This window comes from Bubalus bubalis, chromosome 5, assembly GCF_019923935.1.
Source record: "Bubalus bubalis isolate 160015118507 breed Murrah chromosome 5, NDDB_SH_1, whole genome shotgun sequence".
Classification (NCBI taxonomy): domain Eukaryota; kingdom Metazoa; phylum Chordata; class Mammalia; order Artiodactyla; family Bovidae; genus Bubalus; species Bubalus bubalis.
Genome location: NC_059161.1, coordinates 67,999,915 through 68,024,180, shown reverse-complemented (window position 1 = coordinate 68,024,180; position 24,266 = coordinate 67,999,915). Strand labels below are relative to the sequence as shown.

At 37.9% G+C, this 24,266-nt stretch overlaps 1 long non-coding RNA gene across 2 annotated transcripts in view; it reads left to right on the top strand.

Moving 5' to 3' along the window:
- LOC123333729 overlaps nt 1-11,531 on the top strand; it is a 116,561-nt gene extending 105,030 nt beyond the window's left edge. Inside the window, exons 3-4 of one of the 2 annotated variants that reach the window (XR_006551215.2) lie at nt 5,576-5,758; nt 11,474-11,531. This is a non-coding gene — a long non-coding RNA (uncharacterized LOC123333729). Of the gene's footprint in view, nt 1-5,575; nt 5,759-5,879; nt 5,936-11,473 lie in introns of those variants that run through there. The other variant, XR_006551216.2, reaches the window with a different exon arrangement.
- Nucleotides 11,532-24,266: the final 12,735 nt, after the last annotated feature.

Sequence of the window (24,266 nt, the reverse complement as noted above, 5' to 3'; positions counted from 1 at the left end):
TAAGAATGATTATTGAAATTTGTTTTCTCAGGCAGTTTTTGAATCTCCATTTCTTTGGAGCCAGTTACTGGAGATTTACTGTATTTCCTTGGTTAGTTATGTGTCTCTGATTCCTTGTGATCCATAGCTTTGTGTAGGTGTTTGCAGATTTGAAGAAGCAGTCACCACCTGTGAGTGGGGGCATACTGGAGCATAGTATGACCTCTGAGTCTAGTGGTGAAGGGTATCAGTATGGGAGCATGTGACTGCATTAGATCTGGGGTGGGGGCTGTTGTGGCTTATTGGCTTAGGGCATTGTGGTTCACCGAATCAACTGCTACATAGTTTTTTGTGCTGGGGGGTCTAATGATACTCAAAGGAATGTTAAGGTTCTATGGTCCAGGGAAAACCACATGACTGGAATCCATGGTACGCAGAAACCCAGCTGCAGAAACCAGCTGCAAGTGCCTGTATAGTGCTAGAGGCTGATTGCAAATAGATGTAGTGGTGGGGGCAAGAGCAAGCAGCAAAGGCGGGAACCAACTGTTGGTGCAGGTATGGCCACAGGGGTCCTGTACTGCTGGGTTTTGCAATAAGTGCTTGAGAGTGGAGGTTGGTGATGGGCCTAAGTTCAGCTGTGTGCACATGCACAGCTAGAAGTTTGAGTTCTGTGTGCCTGCATGGCAGTGGGGCATCAACTGTGGGGATCTAGACTGTCATCTTGCACTTGTTTAGCTGCAGAGACCTGGGGCAGCTGCTAGTGTAGGTCCTGGGCTCTGGCAGGGGTAGGAGAGGGAGGGAGCAGGCAGGGAATCAGGTACTTGGCATCAGGAAACACAAATACCTGTGGGGCAAAAGCACGCAACATCTGCAGGGGTTCGTGGCATTTGTGCTCACCATCAATTTCTCAGAGACAAAGATGCTAAAGTCATAAACAAGCTCACTGGAATTGTGGTTGCTCATACTCCATGGCTGATGTTGGTAGTCTCCGCTTTTCTTCTTTGTTTCCAACCATCACTACGTATCACAGTTTTGCTGATCTCTTAACAGAGTGAATCCAAAACAGGGCCTTTCCATGGTGCTCAAAAGGCTGGAGCAACTGGTCACTCATCCCATTCTTCCTCACTCTGTGAGGAGAAATGTTTCTAGTTGCATTATTTCCTCTTGGAACTGAGCACTGATAACTTGGGGGATTTGATGATGCAGGCAAAATGAAACTGCTTTTTCTTCTTTTTGTTTCACCAAATTGTTGAAGTTTCTTATGTGAACTCCAGAGCTCTCCCAGGGCTGTTTTTGTTTGTGGATAGTTGTGTAACTTTTAATTATTGATCTTTATCAGGGAATGGAGGCTGGGGTCTCCTCTTCTGTCACTCTCTCTGTTTATTCTTACAGGAAAGTGAATACATAGACATTTGTAAATAATTATGTAATTAATGTTTCTTTTCTTTTATGTGTGGCCCTATGCAATCCAAGCATGACTGAATGGAAGATACGTTGGATATAATCTTTTGCTATGTCTATGGAATTAAAATTATTGGATTACTCTGGTATTTTGGATTGACTTAAGAGGCAATTCAAGCTGTAATTCAGTTGACTGTGACATTTAAAAGTGCCTACTAATCAATCCTTAATGTGACCAAGAAAATAGTGATTTCACTCATTATACATATAAAAAACTTGCATCCTTTTCACTGATTTATCAAGCTAGTTGGTCTTTTTGGTCTAGCGCCTAAACTATCTTTAGTAGAAAATTTGTTGTTTTTTGAAGTAGATTGTACTAACTTCTTCAAGCCACTTGGGCATTGTTTTATGTAATGAAACTGTAATTTCCAAAATGGTGAACCAAATCATTAATTCACTAAATGATACTTAGTTACCTAAAAGAACAAATAGCTTCCTAGAGATCCTAATTAATTCCCAGGGTATACTTATATATTAATAGACTAGCTTTTTATACAACTTTAGATAGGTCATCATTACATGCCCAAATTTATTTATTTCCTTAAAAATGCCTATAGTGAAAAGGTATTGAAAAGAGAAGTTATTATATGTTTAAACTTGAAAACTGCTTTACAGTCATTTTCATTATGATTATGCATGTTTGTATTAATCTCCTAATCTTACTGTGGAATAAGCTGAGGCATAAAGAGGCAATGTTACTTATCCAACTTTACATAGTGAGTCAGTAGCAAAACTAAAATTTACTTCTGTGGAGTCCTCAGTCCATTACTTTGCTCACTGAATCACTTTGCATTTCTGCTTTGTGTGAGAATTGTTTTACATTAATTAAGGGGCCCAACAATAAACATTCATTTACTCATTTTTGCTTTTTATAATGAAAAATGTTGTTGAATGCAGAAAAAAAAAAAAAAGTCTTTACTTTGGCATTCACATTAGCCCAAAACAGCTGAACTGGATGCTTGTCAAACTTGGCAAGGGCTAAAGTCTGACATAGTAAACTCATGCCAAGTTCCATTTGAAATTAAATATACTGCCAAAGTTATAAGCTACTGAAAATTGGGACTTCACATTAATCTGCCATTCTAATATATTCCACCAGTGTCTCATAAAAATCCTTATTCTAATAAATAATATTGACATTATTATAAAACTTGTATGGTATGGTGAGTGTTAGACTTCCTGGAGATAAAGACTCTCCTAAGTCTAATCATTTGGAGACCCATTAGATTTTATTTATATTTTATGCTTTTTACTGTTGCTTTCCTCATATGCAGATTTCTCTTCTATGTTTTGACCCCATTTCCATATTTAAATCTAGTTTTACTAGAACTCTTGCTTTCATTTCACTTTGGGGTAAAATGCTTTAGAAATATCTGGGTATTTCTTTTTTTTTGAGTAACTCCATGTATGTGTGGGTTTATGGCATATGCCTATTCAAACTGTTGAAAAGGATGAGATAGTTGGATGGCATCACCAACTTGATGGACATGAATTTGACCAAGCTCTGGGAGTTGATGATGGACAGGGAGGCCTGGAGTGCTGCGGTCCATGGGGTCGCAAAGAGTCAGAGATGACTGAGCAACTGAACTTAACTGATGGCATATGCATTGCTGTCCAAAAAAGGTAAAATTTAACAAGAGTCTCCTTTCCCTGAATGTTTTATTTTTTCTTCTTTTTATTACAATAAAGCAAGTTTTCACTTGAAACTCTCCTTAGAAGTAAAAAAGGGCTGATTGAATATAAGCGCTGTATTTGCCAAGAATTTTCAAACCAGAGGGTTTCTCTGATACCTTAGTTGGTAAAGAATCCACCTGCAGGAGACTCAGGTTTGATCCCAGGGTTGGGAAGATCCCCTGGAGAAGGGAAAGACTACCCACTCCAGTATTCTGGCCTGGAGAATTCGATGGACTATATAGTCCATGGGATCGAAAAGAGTCTGACACGATTGAGCAACTTTAACTTTCTCTTTAAAACCAGAATACACTGCTTGTATACTTTTGGAAAAAAATTTAAAGCTTGACATGTAAGGACATGTTAAAATTGTGTTGTTCTAATATCAGTTAAACTACTTCAGATAGGTTATCTGGCTGATGTAGCCAATTACTCAGTGACTAAAGAAGCTTAATGTCCTGCCCTTCTTCCAGCCAACACACTCTCACTTGTGGTCCTGTAGCAGACATTAGGAGTCATTGAGGATTATCCCTTTCCCTCAGTGCTAAGACTTCTAATTCTTCCCCTAAATGTTTCTTGATTCCTTTCCTTCCTCTCTATTTCTACTGCAATTTCCATTTTCTTAATCAAAATCTCACCTTGATTGCTACAGCAGATGTGATCTTCTTGCTTCTGTACACATTTCCCTCCAGTATAATCTTTTCATGCTTCTAGGGTGATCTTTTAAAGAGGAAAACTCGGATTATATCTCTACCTTGATTAAAATCCTCACAGAGTCCCTTCCTACTTTCATGGTAAAAATCTAAACACCTAACTCTGCTGTATGAGACCTTCCACTGTAGTTAGTGTCCTGACACACTCCTGTTTTAAACTTCATATTAAAACTCCCTGTGGCTCTTGTAGCTCCTGTAATCTACTTTTAAATTGTCCTCCTGTTGTTATCTGATTAATTTACATCTGTCTTTCATGATCAAACAGAAACATTTGTCCTCAAGGATGACTCCTCTCTGTTCACCCCGGCCTTGGTAAGTGCCTTTCTCTCTAGGAGTGTTCGCATCACTGCAGTCAACACACTAGAAGTGTCTTGCACACCAGCTGCCTCCTTCATTAGATTGTGTGGTCTCTGAGGAAAGGGAATTTTTATTCTACTCTGTAACCTTTGTCTCCTATGGTACTTGGTACCTGGTAGGTACTCAATATCGTTTTGTTGAATGAATGAACCAATCTTTTTCCTCTGTGCATTCCCCACCCTTAAGTTCAGTGTTCCTTCAGCATAATTTGTGCTCAGCTGCTCAGTCGTGTCCAACTCTTTGTGACCCCATGGACTGTAGCCCACCATTGGATTTTCTTGGCAAGAATATTGGAGTAGGGTGCCATGCCCTCCTCCAAGGGGATCTCCCCAACCCAGGAATAGAACCTAGGTCTCCCACATTGTAGGTGGATTCTTTACCATATGAACCACCAGAGAAACCTTTAACCAGATTCAAAACAAAACTTCATGTGCTTCTTTGTGACACTTTATAAAATGAAATTATCAGAAAATAATGAGGTGTATCGTAAGCAATACTTATTTTAGAGCAAATTATTTGGTGGATTCTCTTCCAAGAACCTTATAAACATTATCTCACCTAATAATTACACAGATCCCTGTAAAAAAGGTATCATTAATAACACCAATTTACAAATGGAAAGCAGACTAGAGCTTCAGAAGGCTAAGTAGCTTGTCTGATCATCTTCTAGCTAGAAAGAAGCATAATCCATATTTGATTTCAAGCTATCTAATTATAAAAGCTGTTCTTCTAAGAGCTATATTATACTTATTTTATCCTAAAATCTCCTAGTTTCATCTTTCTATTATTAAAAGTATTGGTGTAGACACAATATAGTTGGAAAAATCACTAAAAAAATTGACAATAGACCTTTGGAATAATGAAGGTAGCTTTCATTTCATATATTTTATGATTAATTATTTACAGGGCATGGAGAGGGGACAGTGCTTAAAAGCAACTTGTTTGTTTTATTTTTGTTTCTTATTTTTTTATTCATCTGTTTTGTAGAATAGACTTGCTTTGTCTTAAGTCTTTGTCCAGTCCCTCTCTCAGAGACTTCTTTAAATGTAAGCTTTCAAAACTCTGAAAGAGGAAAGAAGCTGTTGAAAGAATCAGAATGGGATCAGTTGAAGTTTTAACATTCTATTTTTGTCTTCAGGGGTATCAACAGCCCTGCTTTCCTCTCATGGTGGTTTGAAAGGTTACTTTTTAAGCTAGTTGCATGGCCATGGAGTGTAATAAATGTTAGAAGCACTTTATGACAGTAAAATCTTTTCTGTTCCTTTTTGACATTATGAGCAGAGATTGTTACCAAGAAGCATTGAGAGGAAATGGGAAAATGATAACAATGATAAACACTGTCTTGGGGGATAGGGGAGCTACACAGTCAGTTTAATTCATTTTTACTGACTCAGGCAGGCCCCTCTGGCTAAAATGGCTGGAAGACAACATGTTCTCTGGGATGGAGCAGAGATGGGGAGGAGGCAGGAGACTTTCTCCCATCATGAACACTTGCACATGATCTCCAAGAAGATTTGTTTCCAGTCTTCTGACAGCTGTTCTGATAATCCCCTGTACAAATCATTCATACATTTCAGGTAAACTTTTTGCATATTAATTTTCTACCATATGCGTAGGGTAGAGTTGCCAGATAAATGAAAATAGAGGGCACCCAGTTCAATTTGAATTTCTGATAACAGATATACTTTATTTTTTTAGTATTATTGAAAAAGCAAGAGAGTTCCAGAAAAACATCTATTTCTGCTTTATTGACTGTGCCAAAGCCTTTGACTGTGTGGATCACAATAAACTGTGGAAAATTCTGAAAGAGATGGGAATACCAGACCACCTGACCTGCCTCTTGAGAAATCTGTATGCAGGTCAGGAAGCAACAGTTAGAACTGGACATGGAACAACAGACTGGTTCCAAATAGGAAAAGGAGTACATCAAGGCTGTATATTGTCACCCTGCTTATTTAACTTATATGCAGAGTACATCCTGAGAAACTGGGCTGGAAGAAGCATAAGCTGGAATCAAGATTGCTGGGAGAAATAGCAATAACCTCAGATATGCAGATAACACCACCCTTATGGCAGAAAGTGAAGAGGAACTCAAAAGCCTCTTGATGAAGGTGAAAGAGGAGAGTGAAAAAGTTGGCTTAAAACTCAACATTCGGAAAATGAAGATCATGGCATCTGGTCCCATCACTTCATGGGAAATAGATGGGGAAACAGTGGAAACAGTGCCAGAGTTTATTTTTCTGGGCTCCAAAATCACTGCAGATGGTGATTGCAGCCATGAAATGAAAAGACACTTACTCCTTGGAAGGAAAGTTATGACCAACCTAGATAGCATATTCAAAAGCAGAGACATTACTTTGCCAACAAAGGTCCGTCTAAGTCAAGGCTATGGTTTTTCCTGTGGTCATGTATGGATGTGAGAGTTGGACTGTGAAGAAGGCTGAGCACCGAAGAATTGATGCTTTTGAACTGTGGTGTTGGAGAAGACTCTTGAGAGTCCCTTGGACTGCAAGGAGATCCAACCAGTCCATTCTGAAGGAGATCAGCCCTGGGATTTCTTTGGAAGGAATGATGCTAAAGCTGAAATTCCGGTACTTTGGCCACCTCATGCGAAGAGTTGACTCATTGGAAAAGTCTCTGATGCTGGAAGGGATTGGGGGCAGGAGGAGAAGGGGACAACGGAGGATGAGATGGATGGATGGCATCACTGACTCGATGGACGTGAGTGAGTGAACTCCGGGAGTTGGTGATGGACAGGGAGGCCTGGTGTGCTGTGATTCATGGGGTCGCAAAGAGTTGGACATGACTGAGCGACTGAACTGAACTGAACTGATGGCCCCTACAGTATTTACACTAAAAAAATATCATTTATATGAAAATTAAGTTTAACTGGTTGTTCTGTAGTTTGTTTGACAATATTAGTCTAGGAGTTCTTTCAGTTTCTTATGTAGAATTACCGTCAGTTTCTGTGAGGACGCACAACACAAAAGAAAGGAAAATATATATGTGAGGAATTTGAAATCTTTTTAAATTTTTACAATTCAGTTTTGAGGTCTGAATGCAATAGTGATAAATGGCATTTTACCACTTAGTTTTATTTACTTATAAATTAAAAAGTATCAATAAACTTTGCATTTTCTATGGAAGTTCGTTTTGATATGCTTTGTTACTGAGTAGTACAAAGTAAATCATAAGTTCTATTAAATATTTAAAAATTCAGCACACTTAGAGAATGGCACCTACTGAGACTTCATTTTACATGGAGCACCGCTGAGTGGGTATTTCAGATGCACTACCAAGAAGATGACATAAAGCGTTAGTTGGACTTAGTCTGTTAAAAATTTACCTTTTATATCCTAAAAGGACTTGTTTGTTTTGGGAATTTATGTAAACAGCCCGGTTATTGTTTGACAGTTGTGGAACTCAAGACTAGTTTAAATCCTTTGGAGATCTTAAGAATTAATGATATTATGATATGTACCTACTGTCCATTCAGTAATAAACAGCTCTGCATAAAACAAAACCAAACTATAAAATAACAGGAGCAATATCCAAATGTCTGTCACATATGTAGAAATATCAAATTATTTCACATTGATTCAAAATAATTAATTTTGGTCCCTCCACATTGCTGGTGTCCTAGGCATATGCCTTGCTATTATACAATCTGCCATTGGTGTTCTTTGCATTATGAAATAAACTAACTTTTTAATAGTTTAAAAATATTAAAATGATTCAGAACAAGTTATAAATTATACTTATTCATAATTAAAGAAGCTCTTCACTGTTAATTATCTGTGTTTACTTTTTCCTGTGCCTACTTACCTAAGCTGGAAGTACATTTTCCAGAATTCCCTTCCCTGTGGGCATTGGGCACCAGACATTTTATACAAGATCTGGGAGGCAGATCTTAAGCTCTGAAGATTGATGTAGGTCCCCAATCAGTGTGGAAACTCGTTTATCTTGTTTCTGTTCTCCTAGCTCATGTTGATAGAGTGGGCTGACAGGGTACCCTCAGTCTCTTCTGCTCCCACATCTCCTGCTTCCTTGAGTTACAGGCCAAGCACAGACCCAAGTACCTTGCTCTCCTGCAGCCATCATGGCATCGGGATTGTAGATGGTGAGAGATGCCATAAATTCTGCTTTGTCCTTGTGTGTTCCTGATGGATTCTGATTTGTTCCTGCAGGTTTTAGCTTTTCCAGTTTATTTCCTAGCTGCTAGTCTGTCTGACTTATAGCCAGAGCAACAGACAGTAACCTGCATAGATTGATCTACCAGCTCACAATGTCTTGTGGTCTAACTCCTATAATATTGTATTATCAGTATTCAGATCACTTTTTCTGTGTTTGCGTTTCTGATGGAACTCTGATACCTAGTTCTTAATCAGATTAATTGGCTATGTTTAGATAGGATTTGTTGTTACAATGTCTATCCTTAGTCGTCATCTCCTACCCCTTCCTGGTTCCGCACTTTTCTCCCCCCTCTAGATTCCTAAGTTTCCTGATGACCCATGCTTCATTTTACAGCAGGACCATCAGTAGCAAAGTGTGACTTTTGGGATCAGAACTGGATAAAAATAAATAGCAGTCTATTTTAACTTCTGTATTTGTGGTTGTTTTATTAAAGAATTTGTTTAAATTCTGGTGTTAACTTTTGCCTCAGTGTCTTTTGAGATTCTAGAAATACTTTATATTGTAATTTTATTTAAAAAACTCAAAATAGTATGACTTAAGAATAATATATATCCCCAATAGATTAAACTACATAATATATACTCATCACCTAGTGTGTCTTCACTAAGCTACTGTTAAAATAAAGCTGCTGCTGCTACTGCTGCTAAGTAGCTTCAGTCGTGTCCGACTCTGTGCAACCCCATAGATGGCAGCTCCACCGTCCCTGGGATTCTCCAGGCAAGAACACTGGAGTGGGTTGCCATTTCCTTCTCCAGTGCATGACAGTGAAAAGTGAAAGTGAAGTTGTTCAGTCGTGACCCCATGGACTGCAGCCCACCAGACTCCTCTGTCCATGGGATTTTCTAGGCAAGAGTACTAGAGTGGGGTGCCATTGCCTTCTCTGAAAATAAAGCTACAGACCCAAAATGACGTCACTCATGCTAAAGCCAATGGTACAAATCCTAGCTTTAACACCTGATCTAATTGCAGTTTCTGTCTTTCCCAGAAATATAATTTTAATTAACCAGACTGAAAGTTTCTGGTCAACACCAGTGAGATAATCTGTCATGTAAGCCTTCCTCATCCACCCAGAGGAAGAAGAGGCAATCTTCATGATAAAATCCTGTGATTCTTTTCCCCCTAAAAAGAAGTTGCCCTGGCTCAAAAGTTGCCTGTTTTCTTTTTATTAATACCTTCTTGCCCTATCTTCTTGCATATGAACCTTTCCATTTCCTACAACCCCTCAAGAACCCTTTTAGTTGCTAGATGGAATGCTAATTCCTCAGTCATTTAATAAAGCCAATTTTATCTTCAAATTTACTTGGTTAAATTTGTGTTTTTAACACTACAAATAATATGTAAGCAATACAAAAGTAAAAATTATACATTTTTCAGGTGATATTTTGTTTCCAGGAAGAGCTTTTCTTAATTTTTTTTTCCCCCTTACCCATTTTTGCTTCAGAGCTGGATAAAACCTGTCCCTCATTTTGTAACAGATGCTACCTGGTCAGGATATTGTGTGACCTCATTCTTGCCCTTGGTTACCAGGCAACAGTGACATAGCCGAGCCCTTCAAACTGCTGAGTTCTTTCCTGACTTGACTTTGATGTATCAAAGTCTGATTTTAGTTCCTGTACCAGTAGGAGACTCTTCTCTGACTCTAAGATTCTCCTTCAGCTAATAACAACATATTATTCATTGTTTATTGAATATTCCTTGTTTTTTTAAATATATATAATGCAGTTTAATATGTTTGAAGTATTAACTTTTATTCTTCAGTATTTTTTTTTTTTTTACATATACACACTTCCATCCCATCCAGGTCCTTTGTGGCCAGTACTCTTCGAAAATTATGTCACAGCAACAAAAAGTTATAAAAAGGGAATTCTTTAATTTCGAGTGTCAAAAGATGAGATAAGAAACTTGATGTTTCAATGGATGCCAGCAAGGACAAATGCATCAAAAAATCAAACGTTCCAGTTTCCCCATGATGCCTTCGAAATGCATAAATGTCTTGAATTTGGACCCAACTTAAAAGGAGAGAGGAGATGAAACATGAATATGGAGTCATTGGAACAAATTTGGTATGGAGGCTGGGAAAATCCACGCGTGTTAGACTAGCCACACTGCCAACAGTACACTAACATCAGTTTATTGATTACTGGCAGGAAGAAGTAAAAAGGGTATAGAAGAAGTAAAGGAGTAGCCCAAGAGGGCAAAAATTAATCTTACCTATTATGAAAATTTGCCTGTCATATATCAAGCTTGAATAATATAAAATCCTATATTTTCAGAAAGTTAAAAAATAAAAATAATAAACAATAAATAAAATTGCTACTATATGATGAGTGTCTACCATGTCCTGGACGTGCATTAGATGCTTTATATACATGTTCATTAGTGATTTAACCGGAGAAGGCAATGGCACCCCACTCCAGTACTCTTGCCTGGAAAATCCCATGAATGGAGGAGCCTGGAAGGCTGCAGTCCATGGGGTCGCTGAGCGTCGGACACGACTGAGCGACTTCCCTTTCACTTTTCACTTTCATGCATTGGAGAAGGAAATGGCAACCCACTCCAGTGTTCTTGCCTGGAGAATCCCAGGGATGAGGGAGCCTGGTGGGCTGACGTCTATGGGGTCGCACAGAGTCAGACACGACTGAAGTGACTTAGCAGCAGCAGCAGTGATTTAACAGCACTACGGAAAAATGCATCCTGTTTTATAAATGAGAGCACTGAGTTCATAGAGGTGATACAGCTCGCCTAAGATCATATAGATGACAATTGGCAAACATAAGATTCTGCCAGGGCTTGTCTGAATTCAAAACAAATTTTCTCTTTAATGTGCTACTGTTCAAAAACAAGTTCTCCTAAAGTGCAAATTTATTTAATCAAAAAGAACTATAATTATTTTTCTTAATTTGTGTAGTAAGCATTTATTGAGCACCATCTTCATGTAAGATTTTGGGCCATATAGGAGTTTATAAAAATTGAAAAACTGATGTAATAATTGTCTCAAATTATATTTACAGTTGTAGAAAAATAATAACTGTCCTCAAATTATAATTACAATGCATTGATGCTTCTTATTAAAATATAACCTGTAAATCCAATTATAGCTGCAATATATGGGAAGGACTGATGCTGAAGCTGAAACTCCAGTACTTTGGTCACTTGATGCAAAGAACTGACTCATTGGAAAAGATCCTGATGCTGGAAAAGATTGAAGGCAGGAGGAGAAGGGGATGACAGAGGATGAGATGGTTGGATGGCATCACCGATTCGATGGACACGAGTTTCAGCATGCTCTGGGAGTTGGTGATGAACAGGGAAGCCTGGTATGCTGCAGTCCATGGGCTTGCAAAGAGTAGAACATGACTGAGTGATTGAACTGAACTGATTCTCAAAAAGAAATTAAGCTGTATACAGAAAAACTGAAAATACGTAATACTATCCTGTTGAAATTTAAAATCACAGAAGGAATGAGAGATTTAGGCAAAAGACTAATCACAATACTGTACTTAGATAATTAAACTAACTCTAGATATTTTTACCACCAGTAAATAAAAATAAATAATAAAACAATCACACAATATATTTCATGGAATCCCCTCATCATCTGAATTACTTCAGAAAAAGATACATTTCTAGTGGGTTATTTGGGCTTAGTTTGCTTTAAAATGTAGATGTGGGCTCAAATTAACAATGAATTCTTCCATTTTTTTCATAATAACAAGTCTAGACTCTAGAGATCAGTTTGTACAGTATTCTTTTTAGATATTCTTGATGCATTTGTATTTTTGCAGAGCTAAAGTGATGTATTTAACCCAATCTCTATCAGGATAATCCTCTCTATCCCATTTTCTTAGTCAATTAAAAATAATTTATTTAATGTGTTACTGGAGTTTACTTTAAAATGTTTACAATTTGATTTTTACTTTAAATGCTTATTGGTGAAAATAAACATTAACTAGCAGGACTTCTAATGGAGTTTTCATCATTTGGATTTAAACTGAGTATTTAAGTTAGTTGAATCCATTTAAAGTAGCCAAAGATTGATCAGTAATGAACTCTTCCCCAACGCTGATTACCTGAAAAGCATGGAGGGATCCTTATTACTACATAGCAATCCTGCATGGGCTTTTTTTGTTTTTGTTTTTTACTACTCACTCCTAGTCTTTTGTAATGCTAGTCCCTAAACTTATTTCTGAGTGTGGTCTTAAATTTGTATAGTACTAAAATCATAAAAATACCCTATTTAAACAGCAACAAAAATCTATTGTGATATGCATTTGTTTAGCTTATAAATTGTTAGAGAAATATGTCACGTAAGAAAGCTTTATTAAGTTTGATCATGATGTAATTGTTGCTAAACCTAGGTTTGGCTATTTGAGCTCAGAAGCCACTCATTCAAGAGACAAGGGTCAGTAGAAAGGAAAAGTGCTTTAATCATAAAAGCTGGCAATCTGGGGAGAAGGTGGACTTGTGTCCAGAGACCAACTCTGATGATTCTGCTCTTAGAGGGAAATATGGGAGGAAGAATCTCAGAGAATCATTGAGTCAGGAGGTTGGGTTCTGCACAGTCCTCCCTTGTGAGCAGAGAGCAGACTGGCTGACTGTTTCTTCAGGTAGTTATCTTACTTGTGTGATCTGCCTGCAGGATTCCTTAGGGGGCCTTTGGGGAGAGAGAGCTAATCATTCTTTAATTCTTCATTGTAACTTGTTTTTATCTAGAAAAAGGATCCTCATGCTAGACAAGGCATGGTGTGCATTCAGGAGAGCATAACTCAGGAGTTCGGTTACATTGACTAGTGATCTCATTCCTATCATTAGGTTCTTTGAAGCTCTGAGAGGAATAGAAATGGGTATTAAGGATGCAAATTATTATGAGCAGTAATACTAATCCCATTCTTTTGCACCGGTTCTTAGAACTGGAGCTAGCCATAGATTAAGTTTTGCTCAAATTGGAGCAGTTTATGAAGGCTGCAATCCATGGGGTTGCTGAGGGTCGGACACGACTGAGCGACTTCCCTTTCACTTTTCACTTTTATGCATTGGAGAAGGAAATGGCAACCCACTCCAGTGTTCTTGCCTGGAGAATCCCAGGGAATGGGGAGCCTGGTGGGCTGCCGTCTATGGGGTTGCACAGAGTCGGACATGACTGAAGTGACTTAGCAGCATGTCAGGGCTACTACAGACTGGTCATCATGCAGTCAGTTCCCACCCCACCCCCCATGGCAGTTAGAGCATCAGTAAAATGACTCAGTAATGTGCCTTGGACACTGAGTCTGTGACTATACTGTCCTAACCATTAACTGTTTGGTTTGTACTTGGGATGAGGGGGAGGAGGCTAAAGCGTTCTGCTTGGTTCCATAATTTGTGAAAATAAGAATAAATTACAAACAAAAAAAATAAAGTAGGTAAGGATGACAGAATAAAATGACAGAAATATCAAAATATTAGAGAGGAACTAAAAAGAGAAATAATTTAATGCATGAGGGGATAACCTAAGGATAAAATTGCATAACCTGTTTTTATGCAGTATTAACAAACATAAAAAAGATTATTTACATAATCTTTTGGAATTTTTTTTTTAATGAAAGCATTGAAAGTATTAAGAGAGTACAATGCTAAAAGTATATTTAAAATGACTCTACAGTTAGCAGAATTCTTTGTCTTTTCATCAGAGCTGAAATGATCCCTCACAGACCCACTTAAACTCAAGTCAAAATGTCAGCAGAAGTGCGAGACAGGGGTGGGGTGGGGGTGGGGGTGTTCCAGTAATTAGAATCATATAAATGTTAAACAGGGGCATTAAGCTCACCCAGACTAAGGCACTGGCTGATTCCTCAGAGTGTTCAGCCTAGAGAAACACTGAATTATAAAAGTGATTTCATCACCTTTTTGATTTTAGCCCAAATTACTAATTGTTGGAGGAGACACATTGTCTGCTGCATGGCCATTAACACTCAGGTGAACCTGAGCAAGAAAAAGAGACAAGGCAGCTCAGTTCTGAGAGTTCTTGCCTGGGAGTTGAAAATTACTCCACAGATGTGCTGGGCCACTTGAAATCAACCATTTATCTCTCTTCATCTTGGCTTTTTAGTAGTTAAAATTATGAGAACATTGACCTTATCATACCTCTGTTTGGAAGAGTTGCTAATAAATTCACAATAAAGTTCTCTAAAAACATTGAGTGCTTAAATCATAGCCAGAGATGATGTTTTAATCTCCTTACATAATAGTGTTTTTAGTCATAGTGTTTTAAAGCCCTGGTGAAAAAAAAAAAGTTGGAAAAATGACTTTTCTAGGATGTTTTCCTCTATAAGAAAATGAAAAGCCCAAGTGGCTTAAGGAATGAGACTCTCTTATCTCACATAACTAGCTATCTGAAGAAAGAGGGGCTGGAGGGTTGATTAATTCAGTGGCTCAGTGATTCATCAAAGATATGGCCCCATTTATCCTTTTCCTTTGTCAACTTCAGCATATTTTTCTAGTCACAAAACAGTGGCTGTGGTTTTAGGTATCACCTGCAGATACAGCCAAAGAGAGCAGAAAGACAAGCATCATTTTTCTCTTCTTAAAAAGTAAGAAACATTTTCGGATGCCCAACACTCTGTATCACCTCAATTCCTTCACATCTCTCTGACCTTATCTAAGGCAGTCTCCAACAAAAAGAATGGGACATGATGATTGAGGTTGTCTATTTAGGACTTATTTGGGTCAAGGCAATGGCACCCCACTCCAGTACTCTTGCTTGGAAAATCCCATGGACAGAGGAGCCTGTTAGGCTGCAATCCATGGGGTCGCTAAGAGTCAGACACAACTGAGCGACTTCACTTTCACTTTTCACTTTCATGCATTGGAGAAGGAAATGGCAACCCACTCCAGTGTTCTTGCCTGGAGAATCCCAGGGACGGGGGAGCCTGGTGGGCTGCTGTCTATGGGGTCGCACAGAGTCGGACACGACTGAAGTGACTTAGCATAGCATAGCATAGCATAGAGGTAGGGTATTATAATACTTAATTATGCCGGTACTCCCCTTTCCTCTCCTGCACTAACATGCTAGTGATTATTGTTAGAGTTTCCACAACTTCATGGTCTTGACTCATAATAAGACCTTCAATGCTGCAGAAATTCTTCCAGTTCTGTATTTGAAATATTAAGTTCTTTCAAAAATGTTGATGTCCTCACTTCACAGGTACCCTAGGGTTTTCTTTGTTTGCCTTTTCTGTGATCCAGCAGTCTCCAGTCTTATATTAGATCTTATTTGCTTAAGTCTCCTTGTGGGTAATGGTGTGTCTCATCATTGTCGTAGCTGATAACCCAATTGATTTGGTATAGTTTTGTTGCAGGAAGGGGAACCCCTTCCAGGGCCTGAAACTAGGCTCTTGTCTACCTAGAGGAATTGTCCTAGGAGACACATGTGCTGACAAAGCAAGAGATTTTATTGGGAAAGGGCATACAGGTGGAGAGCAGTAGGGTAAGGGAACCCAGGAGAATAGCTCTCGGGTTTTATGGTGATGGGATTAGTTTCCGGGTTGTCTTTAGCCAATTATTCTGACAGAGTCCTTCCTGGTGGTGCATGCCTTGTTCAGCCAAGATGGATGCCAGAGAGAAGGATTCTGGGAGGTGGTCAGACATGTGGTGTCTCCTTTTGATCTTTCCTGAACTCTTCCGGTTGGTGAAGGCTTATTAGTTCCCTGTTACTTACCAGGACCTCCTGTCGTAAAACAACTCATGCAAATGGTTACTATGGGGCCTGGCCAGGGTGGGCAGTTTCAATCACTGTGCTACCCCTGACAGTTTCACCTTGGTCAAGAGCAACATCTTTCCTTAATTGTGCTTTCCCACCATTTTCCTGACCCTATTAGTCAAGAGATTCCAAGTGTCCAAGCCTGTTGGGTGGTGGTGGTCCACAGATGGTAGCTTAGCATGTTTCATATTTGGTCTTAGCTCAAAAGTATTGAGTTCTTTATACTCCTTTCCCAGGAATTTGAGAAGAAAAAAAGGGTTTTGTTTTTTTTTTTCCCCTTTCTTTCTTTTAATCACTTCAATGGCCCAAAGTCTTGGTATAGAAGATTCTCTCAAGTCCTGGTTTCCTTTCCTTTTCTCCAGACTCAGGCTGTCTAACAGTTGTGAAAATAAAAATGCAAAGCAAAAAATCTTGCAGCATAAGCATGCATCCAGAGCCTTTTGGGCCATGGTTTTTTGAGTGTTTATTTCTGCTTTTGGGCTGTAGGAGATGAAAATAGCCACTGAGACACACATGAGAGGAGAGAGGGAGAGATAATAACAGATTAGTAACTCATTATAATTTTGTCACATGTGTGAAATAAATATCAAATTCTCACAACTTGTTTAGTTTCTCCTCAGAAAATCACCCCATTAATTATGCTTCCTCTTCTGTGCATGCAGTATGTTTATCACTGGTTCTTTTGTATTAGCATGTCTTAACAGAACTTAAGTCTTACTTTATCAGAAAACAACAATAATGCTGCCACAAGAAACTACCCATAGCCCATATGTTTAGCTATTATATGTCTTCTCAACTTAAACTTGGAAATATTTTTGCAGGATTAAAACACTAACTGCTTTTACTTTTGTAGTTTTACTTCTTAAAACAAAAGAAAAATGTGAAATCTGGTTTATACTGTTACTATTGCACTGAACATGCTCCAGTCAAGATAATAGATCACATTTAGTTGCTCCATATATTGATAATAAGCTTTTCCTTAAATTAGGCAAACCTTATTAAAACTCTTTCTTCTTTGCCTCTCACTGGATCATGTTCTTGTCTTCCTCCAACATATCTCGATATCATGTGTGCGTCTCCCCTGCCCATTCCTTAAATGTACATGGCTTAGACGGTGGAGTCTGCCTGCAATGCGGGAGAACAGGGTTCAATCCCTGGGTTGGGAAGATCCCCTGGAGAAGGAAATGGCAACCCACTCCAGTATTCTGGCCTGGAAAATCCCATGGATGGAGGAGCCTTGTGAGCTACTGTACATAGGCTCACCAAGAGTCAGACATGATTGAGCGACTAATACTTTTAGAATTGCATTCTGGGCCTTCTTTCTCTGCTGCTTCTTCCTTTGTTACTTGTCTTAGCTTGTTTAAGCTGCTGTAATAAAAATACGAACTGGAGGCTTGTGAACTAAAGACATATATTTCTCACAGTTCTGGAGGCTAGAAAGTCCAAGATCAAGGTGTCAGCAGATCAAGGTGTCTGGCAAAAGCCCTCATCCTAGATGGCTATCTTTTCATTGTGTCCTCATGTGGCAGAAGGGGCAAGAGATCTTTCAGAGGTCTCTTCTGTAAGGGCACTAATCCTGTTTATGAAGGCTCTACCCTCAGGATCTGATTATCTCCCAATGTCCCCAACCCCTCATATCATTACTTTCAGGATTAGGATTTCAGCATATAAATTTGGGAGGAACACAGATACTCAGTCTGAAACAGTGCTTTCTTGAAATCCTAGGATTTCGTCTATCATGAAACCATTTTTATAGTTAAATATTAACCCATTCTTTTGAGCAGTAGAGCCACACATTCTCCTGCCTATGCAACTTTCTTTGTGGAAAAACTAGGAATAATTAAGACATAGCACAGTCTAAGCACAGGAAGGCATAATATATAACCTTTTCCTGTTTCCCACTAGTTCTCAATATAGTTTCCAGATAATTTAGGGTGTAAGATCTTAACAATAATACAATTCACTGGTGTTCCTACTCAGTAAGAGAAGAAACAATGGCACCTGTCCCAATCATTTACAAGAATCACAGTAGCAGCCATCCTGAACATTAGTGAAAAGTAAAGTATCCTTGCAATATACAGCAAAACTCATATCAAAGTATTAAATTTGTAGTATGTGGATATGACATAATAAATAGACTCTTGACAACTTTTTTGTGAAATACTTTCCAGAAAAGAGGCAAGACTTGGCCTAACTTGATTATGTTTTGAATTTAAACATAGATCATTCAAAGACAGAACTGCACATTGAGCTGGGAAAGAACCCTACCTCAACTTCCACCAGATATTAAAAGGTCTCCCCAGAGATTGATCACCATGAATTCCCATTTAATAAACAAAGGCTGAGAAGGTAAACTTCAGCTGCACCAGTCAGAAAACTCTTTAATTGGTTATCTCAGTGCCATAGTTTCCAAACCCAGCTATGTTAGAAAATAATTGGTAGATTTTCAGGTTTCTGTGGCAAATTTACTAAAAACAAAAATCTGTACTTAAAAAAAGACCCCTTTTGATACTTGTCTTTCAGCTGTTCTTTGGCACCCATTTTAATCGGCATATTTTTACATTATTGTGCCTGGGACATACACATCCCCCTGAAACCTGCAAATATGCAGCTGGATGACAAGGACCAGTATATACCATTTGTCACAGCCCAGTGGTCTCTATTTTAGCATTTTATGAGCCATTTTTCTGTGTTTTCTATGAGTGACTAGTGGTTGGCATTATTTATTCAGTTGCCTAAGACAAAAATTTAGAATTGTCTATGATACTTCACTTAATTGATACATTAAATCAGCTACCAAATCTTAACTTGCACATCACAAACGTGTATTTGTGTATTTACTCTACTCTTTTTCCTCTGCCTCTTCCCATTGAGAGAGTCAGTTCCTAGGTAGGTTGATAAGACGTCTGGGGTCCCCGAGCAGGAGAGAGAGGGGTTGGCGTTCTCAAGGAGGAGAAAAGGACAAATGTTTTTTCCTTTAAGCCCAGAGCTGATGATTGCACAACAAAACAACTCATCTTGCTCAAGGATATGTTTTTCCTTAAACTCTGTACCAGTGATTATATAACAACAATGTATCCTGCTTGAGGACATGTTTCTCCTTCTTGAGAACCTTCTGACTAATCCTGTCATCTTAAAATGTATATTATGGTAGTGGGTCTGGTAAGATCTTTCTGTTGTTAGTTCTAATTCTGTCATCTTAAAATATAATTGTGGAAGTGGGTCTAGTAAGATCTTTATAACCTTGAGAGGTTATTTTGGTTTGTGGTAATAAATAATTAAAAAAGTATATAGCCCCCTTGCTAAGACTAGTGAGGGGGAACTCTCTGTCCCCCTTCTGATGTCTATGTCAGAAGATTTCTCTGTCCCTTTCATACTTTAATAAAACTCTGCTACACAAAAGCTCTTGAGTGATCAAACCTGGTCCCTGGTCCCAAAGCTAAATCTTTTTCTTCAGCGATCATGAATCCGAGATTGTTCACCATAAGCTATCACCTTCACCATTCTCTCTTATTTTTGGATTACGTAAATGTCTTATTAAATCATCCACATTCTTGTGCATTTGAACACTCCCCTTCAGTCTCTCCACTGTGGAATATTGTCAGTCTCTTGGTTAGTGGGTCCATAGAAACACATTGTCTCAAGATACAATCCAAAATTTTTCAAATGATCTTTCCCGTAAAAACCTTAGTGGTTTAATGAAGTTCGGTAGTGAATGAAATTCTTTTGTGAGTCTTTTTAAAAAATCTTATTGTCATATTTTTTGTTAAGTGATTACTGCAGCAGACGTAAGATCCTGTAGATGTCGTGTGTACTCTGTTACACTTATTTGGAAAGACCATCCTAATTCAGGTTGGCCATTCACTATTCATATAAATCAAATGTACATTGTGTCTTTGCTGTATTACACTAATTTTTTGAGGGGAAAATAATTATAAAGAAAAATAGAAAATTAAACCACTATACATGGGACTGAAAATTGTAAATTTGTGATTAAGATGATTTTGAAATACATTTAAAATTGCAAGCATATTCATGTTTTTGTAGAAACAAAGGAAGCACATTTAAGGAAGCAAGAGCCTTAACTGCTAGAAATATGTCTTTGAAATTACCTTTTGAGTTTTCTAGGATTCTATTTCATCCTCTAGTGCCGTCCTTTGTTATGTCATGCCTGTGCCACGTGGGCTGAGGGGCCTCAACTAACATCGTGGACTTTTAATTAGATGGTGGAATTCACAGTAAGGATGATTTGTCATCAACACTACCAGAAGTGGGTGCTAAGCGTGTTGTTAGAAGTAAAAAGAGTGTCTCCTTAAGCGAGTTTTCCTTCAAGTGGTGTCTGTGGCCACAGCCTTAGGACATCATTATCCTGGGGTGTGTGCGTGTGTGCGTGTGTGTGTGTGTGTGTGCGTGTGGCCACTGCCAGTGTCAGTACTGATGATGTTAAATATGAAGCTATAGAGACAAAGGCCACAGAAAGGTAAGAATTTCTTTCTTTCTTGCTCTGTTTCTAGGTACAGTTGGTAGAGAGAGATAATGAGGCATCTTGATGGTTGACCACCTGCCTATCTTTTTGTATCACGTCCATTCATGTGTTCTCAGTAAAGCCTTTAATGTGACAATGTGCCTGTCTTGTCCCAGGTTAAGAAAAAATGAGGGGAAGAGAGACAAACTACAGAAACCTACCTCAAATAGGCACCATGTGACTTTCCAACCAGTTCTCATATGGCCTGACAAGCACTATTTAAAGGAGTTTGCATCTTTCTGTACACACTGCCTTATTTTTTGTCTATACCCTGTGAGTCTTGAACTCTGCTTTTCTTCTTGAAACTCTTTAAAAGATTTTCAAGAGGTATGTGAGCATTAATAATTTTAAAAGAATCAACTTCCTAACCCTCAAATTCCATATATATTCTTTACTGACTTCATGTAAATTTTTGTTTTTCACCTTCCATTTCATAATTTCTCATTCACTACTTTTAGAAACAATGCATATAATTCACTCATGTCAAATTTTATTATGGTCCATTGCTTAGTTGTGTAAAATATTCTAGGTCACTTAAAAATGGAAGATTTTTCCCCATCAGAGGCTTACTGTCTTTTCTTATCTTGGACTTTGAAAAAGGCAGAGATCTTATGGGGAGAGTTTGATGAGACAAATCAAAAGGAGTATTTGCTTCAAAAAATTAAATGGCCTTTCTCCCACCTATCATATATATGCAGCTTATTTTGAATATATCCATACCTGTAAGATGTGCTTTAATTGGAAAGGAAAATATCTTCAAATAGATCATCAAGTACATGCTATTGGCATTGATATATTTCAGAGTAACTGGAAACTTTTCAGGAACTGCAAGAAGTTTCAACCTACTACTGGAGAAAATTCACAGACTAAAATGTCAGAATGCATGTTTTTTTTTGTCAATTCAGTGTGAGTTGTTACAAGTGGTCAGTGTCCTGATTTGTGAAACGCCTGCTTGGGGAAGGCTGCGAACTAGATTTTCAGGAAATCCCCTCACAGTATATTTCAAGGTAACATTGGCCAAAAGACGAACCTGTGCACAAATCTAAAGGCTGAAGTGAAGCAGACACTGTTGCTCTTGGAAGGTTGTCAGCCTGACAAGATGAGAGAAAGACCCCCGGAGCCGCACCTTGTCCTTGCTCTCCTCTCTCATCATCTCCACTGCTGGATCTGCCAACCACCAGCAGCCCAGCCCACACTGAGGTGCCCGGACCGGGCAGCCCAGGGAGCTACTGCACAGATGCAACAGTTCCCTGAGATGGCAGCTTTCATGGATTTCTCCATCGGCTATCCCTTCACAGCACCACTCAGGCAGTCACACATCTCAGGTTCTTGGATTTCCAGCAAGCTTGGACCTGTCCACCCACTTCAGTGCTTCAGGAGGACTGGTTAGTGAAGGTTCCTCTAATCTTGATCTTCTGACTCTTCTCTTCCAGACCTTCATTTTCCGTACTCATCCCACAGTCACATAAGTAATTTCCTCCTTCTGACGTTACTTCTAAAGCTTCTATTTCCTTGTTGAACCTTCACTAAATACAGTCAGCTAAAAGCCTATTTTGTCAAGCATATCATGACATCTTATTCTAGTATTAGTCATCATTTTATTAGCCTTAGTAAGTGATTAATATTAGACTTAAGTAATTGATATTTCCTTACACCTGTTATCAAAACTAAAGTTATGTATTAAATGATGGATAGTTTACTCTAAAGATTATATATATATTTGCTTTATTAAGCTTATGGGAAAGTCTAGTCATAATAATAGCATTAAAGAAATTAATTATGAATATTATCAGTTCGGTTCAGCTCAGTCACTCAGTCGAGTTTGACTCTTTGTGACCCCATGGACTACAGCATACCAGGCTTCCCTGTCCATCACCAACTCTGAGAGCTTTCTCAAACTCATGTCCATCGAGTTGGTGATGGCATCCAACCATCTCATCCTCTGTTTCATCCATGGTTCTTATTTAATTTTCTTTAAAATTATGTATGGAATTCAGTAGACACACACTTTTACCAAAAATATACTTTACCTTTTGTCAGACTTCTATTGTAAATAAAATGATTTTAGCTATATATTATATTGCTTTATTGCAAATAAGCAGTAAGAAATAGCATAAATATTATTATGGCTTTTTGTAAAAGTAAGTGAATTAATAGTATTTCATATTGTTTTAATCTTGATTTGATTGATTTTTGAAACAGATCCTTAGAAGAGTATTTCATAATATTTTTTTCACTGCATTTGTAATACCCCAAAGAACTTGTAAACTATATTTGAATTAAAAAATGAGGTTAGGCTTTTTTGATGGAAATCTGATTTGACACATTTATTTATAGGAGGACTGCTTTTGCTAATTAATTTATATGTCAGATATTATATGTATGTTGAAAGAACTGAATATGAAGCTCCAAAGTTGTTGACAAAATTATATTTAAACTGCCTGACAAGATTAAGGCATTTTATCAACAATTATTTTATTGGTAATAATGTATTAAAACTTAACAAAATCTAAGTTCTCATATTTTTTGAATAAATTGAAATATGCAAAATGCCTCATGTCCAATTTTATTAATTGATAAATAGAATTGATATTCTATGGCTTTCTAGCATTCAATAAAATTCACATTGAAAGTCAACTGAGCAAATTTAAACTTTACAACATGAAACTAATTTTAATTAAATTTTAGTTGTTTTAAAAATTAAATAAAATCTTTATTATTTTCATAAATTTGTGATAATTATATATATCCAAAAACTATTTCCTGTAGTAGTCTTATAATCACAGTAAAAAATAATTCAGAATAATTTTAATTGATTTCATATTTATTTCAGAAAAATATGGTAGATGATCAATAGAAGTCCTTGAACATAAAAACTATTATATTAAATAGAAAATCTGTGAACAAAGTGAAAAGCTACTTCAAGGAGAAAAAATAAAATAGTGTCTGACTTTCCATAAGAAGAGCTTATTCGTGTGTTTTCTAAATAGATGATTCACCCTGGTATTTAGATTCCATTAGGTACTACTATTTTGTTTCAAAACATCATAATTTATATTCATTGGAAAATATTTGCTTTGTATCTTTTTCAATTTGATTAGAAGTTTTAGATGCCCATATGAAAATGTATGAGCTGGACATATCTTTTCAAAATTTTAGGATGTCCCTAAACATCCTACCAGATCCAGCCAGTCCATCCTAAAGGAAATCAGTCCTGAATATTCATTGGAAAGACTGATGCTGAAGCTGAAACTCCAGTAATTTGGCCACCTGATGCAAAGAACTGACTCATTTGAGAAGATCCTGATGCTGGGAATGATTGAAGATGGGAGGAGAAGGGGACAACAGAGGATGAAATGGTTGGATGGCATCACCGACTCAATGGACATGAATTTGAGTAAACTCTAGGAGTTGGCGATGGACAGGGAGGCCTGGTGTGCTGCAGTGCATGGGATCTCAAAGAGTCGGACACGACTGAGCAACGAAATTGAACTGAACTGAAACATCCTAAACATAAAGTTTAATAACAACTGTTCTATGCTTTATTTACTTTTTCCAGACATACACCTCATTCAGTTCAGTTCGGTTCAGTTCAGTCGCTTAGTCATGTCTCACTCTTTGCGACCCCATG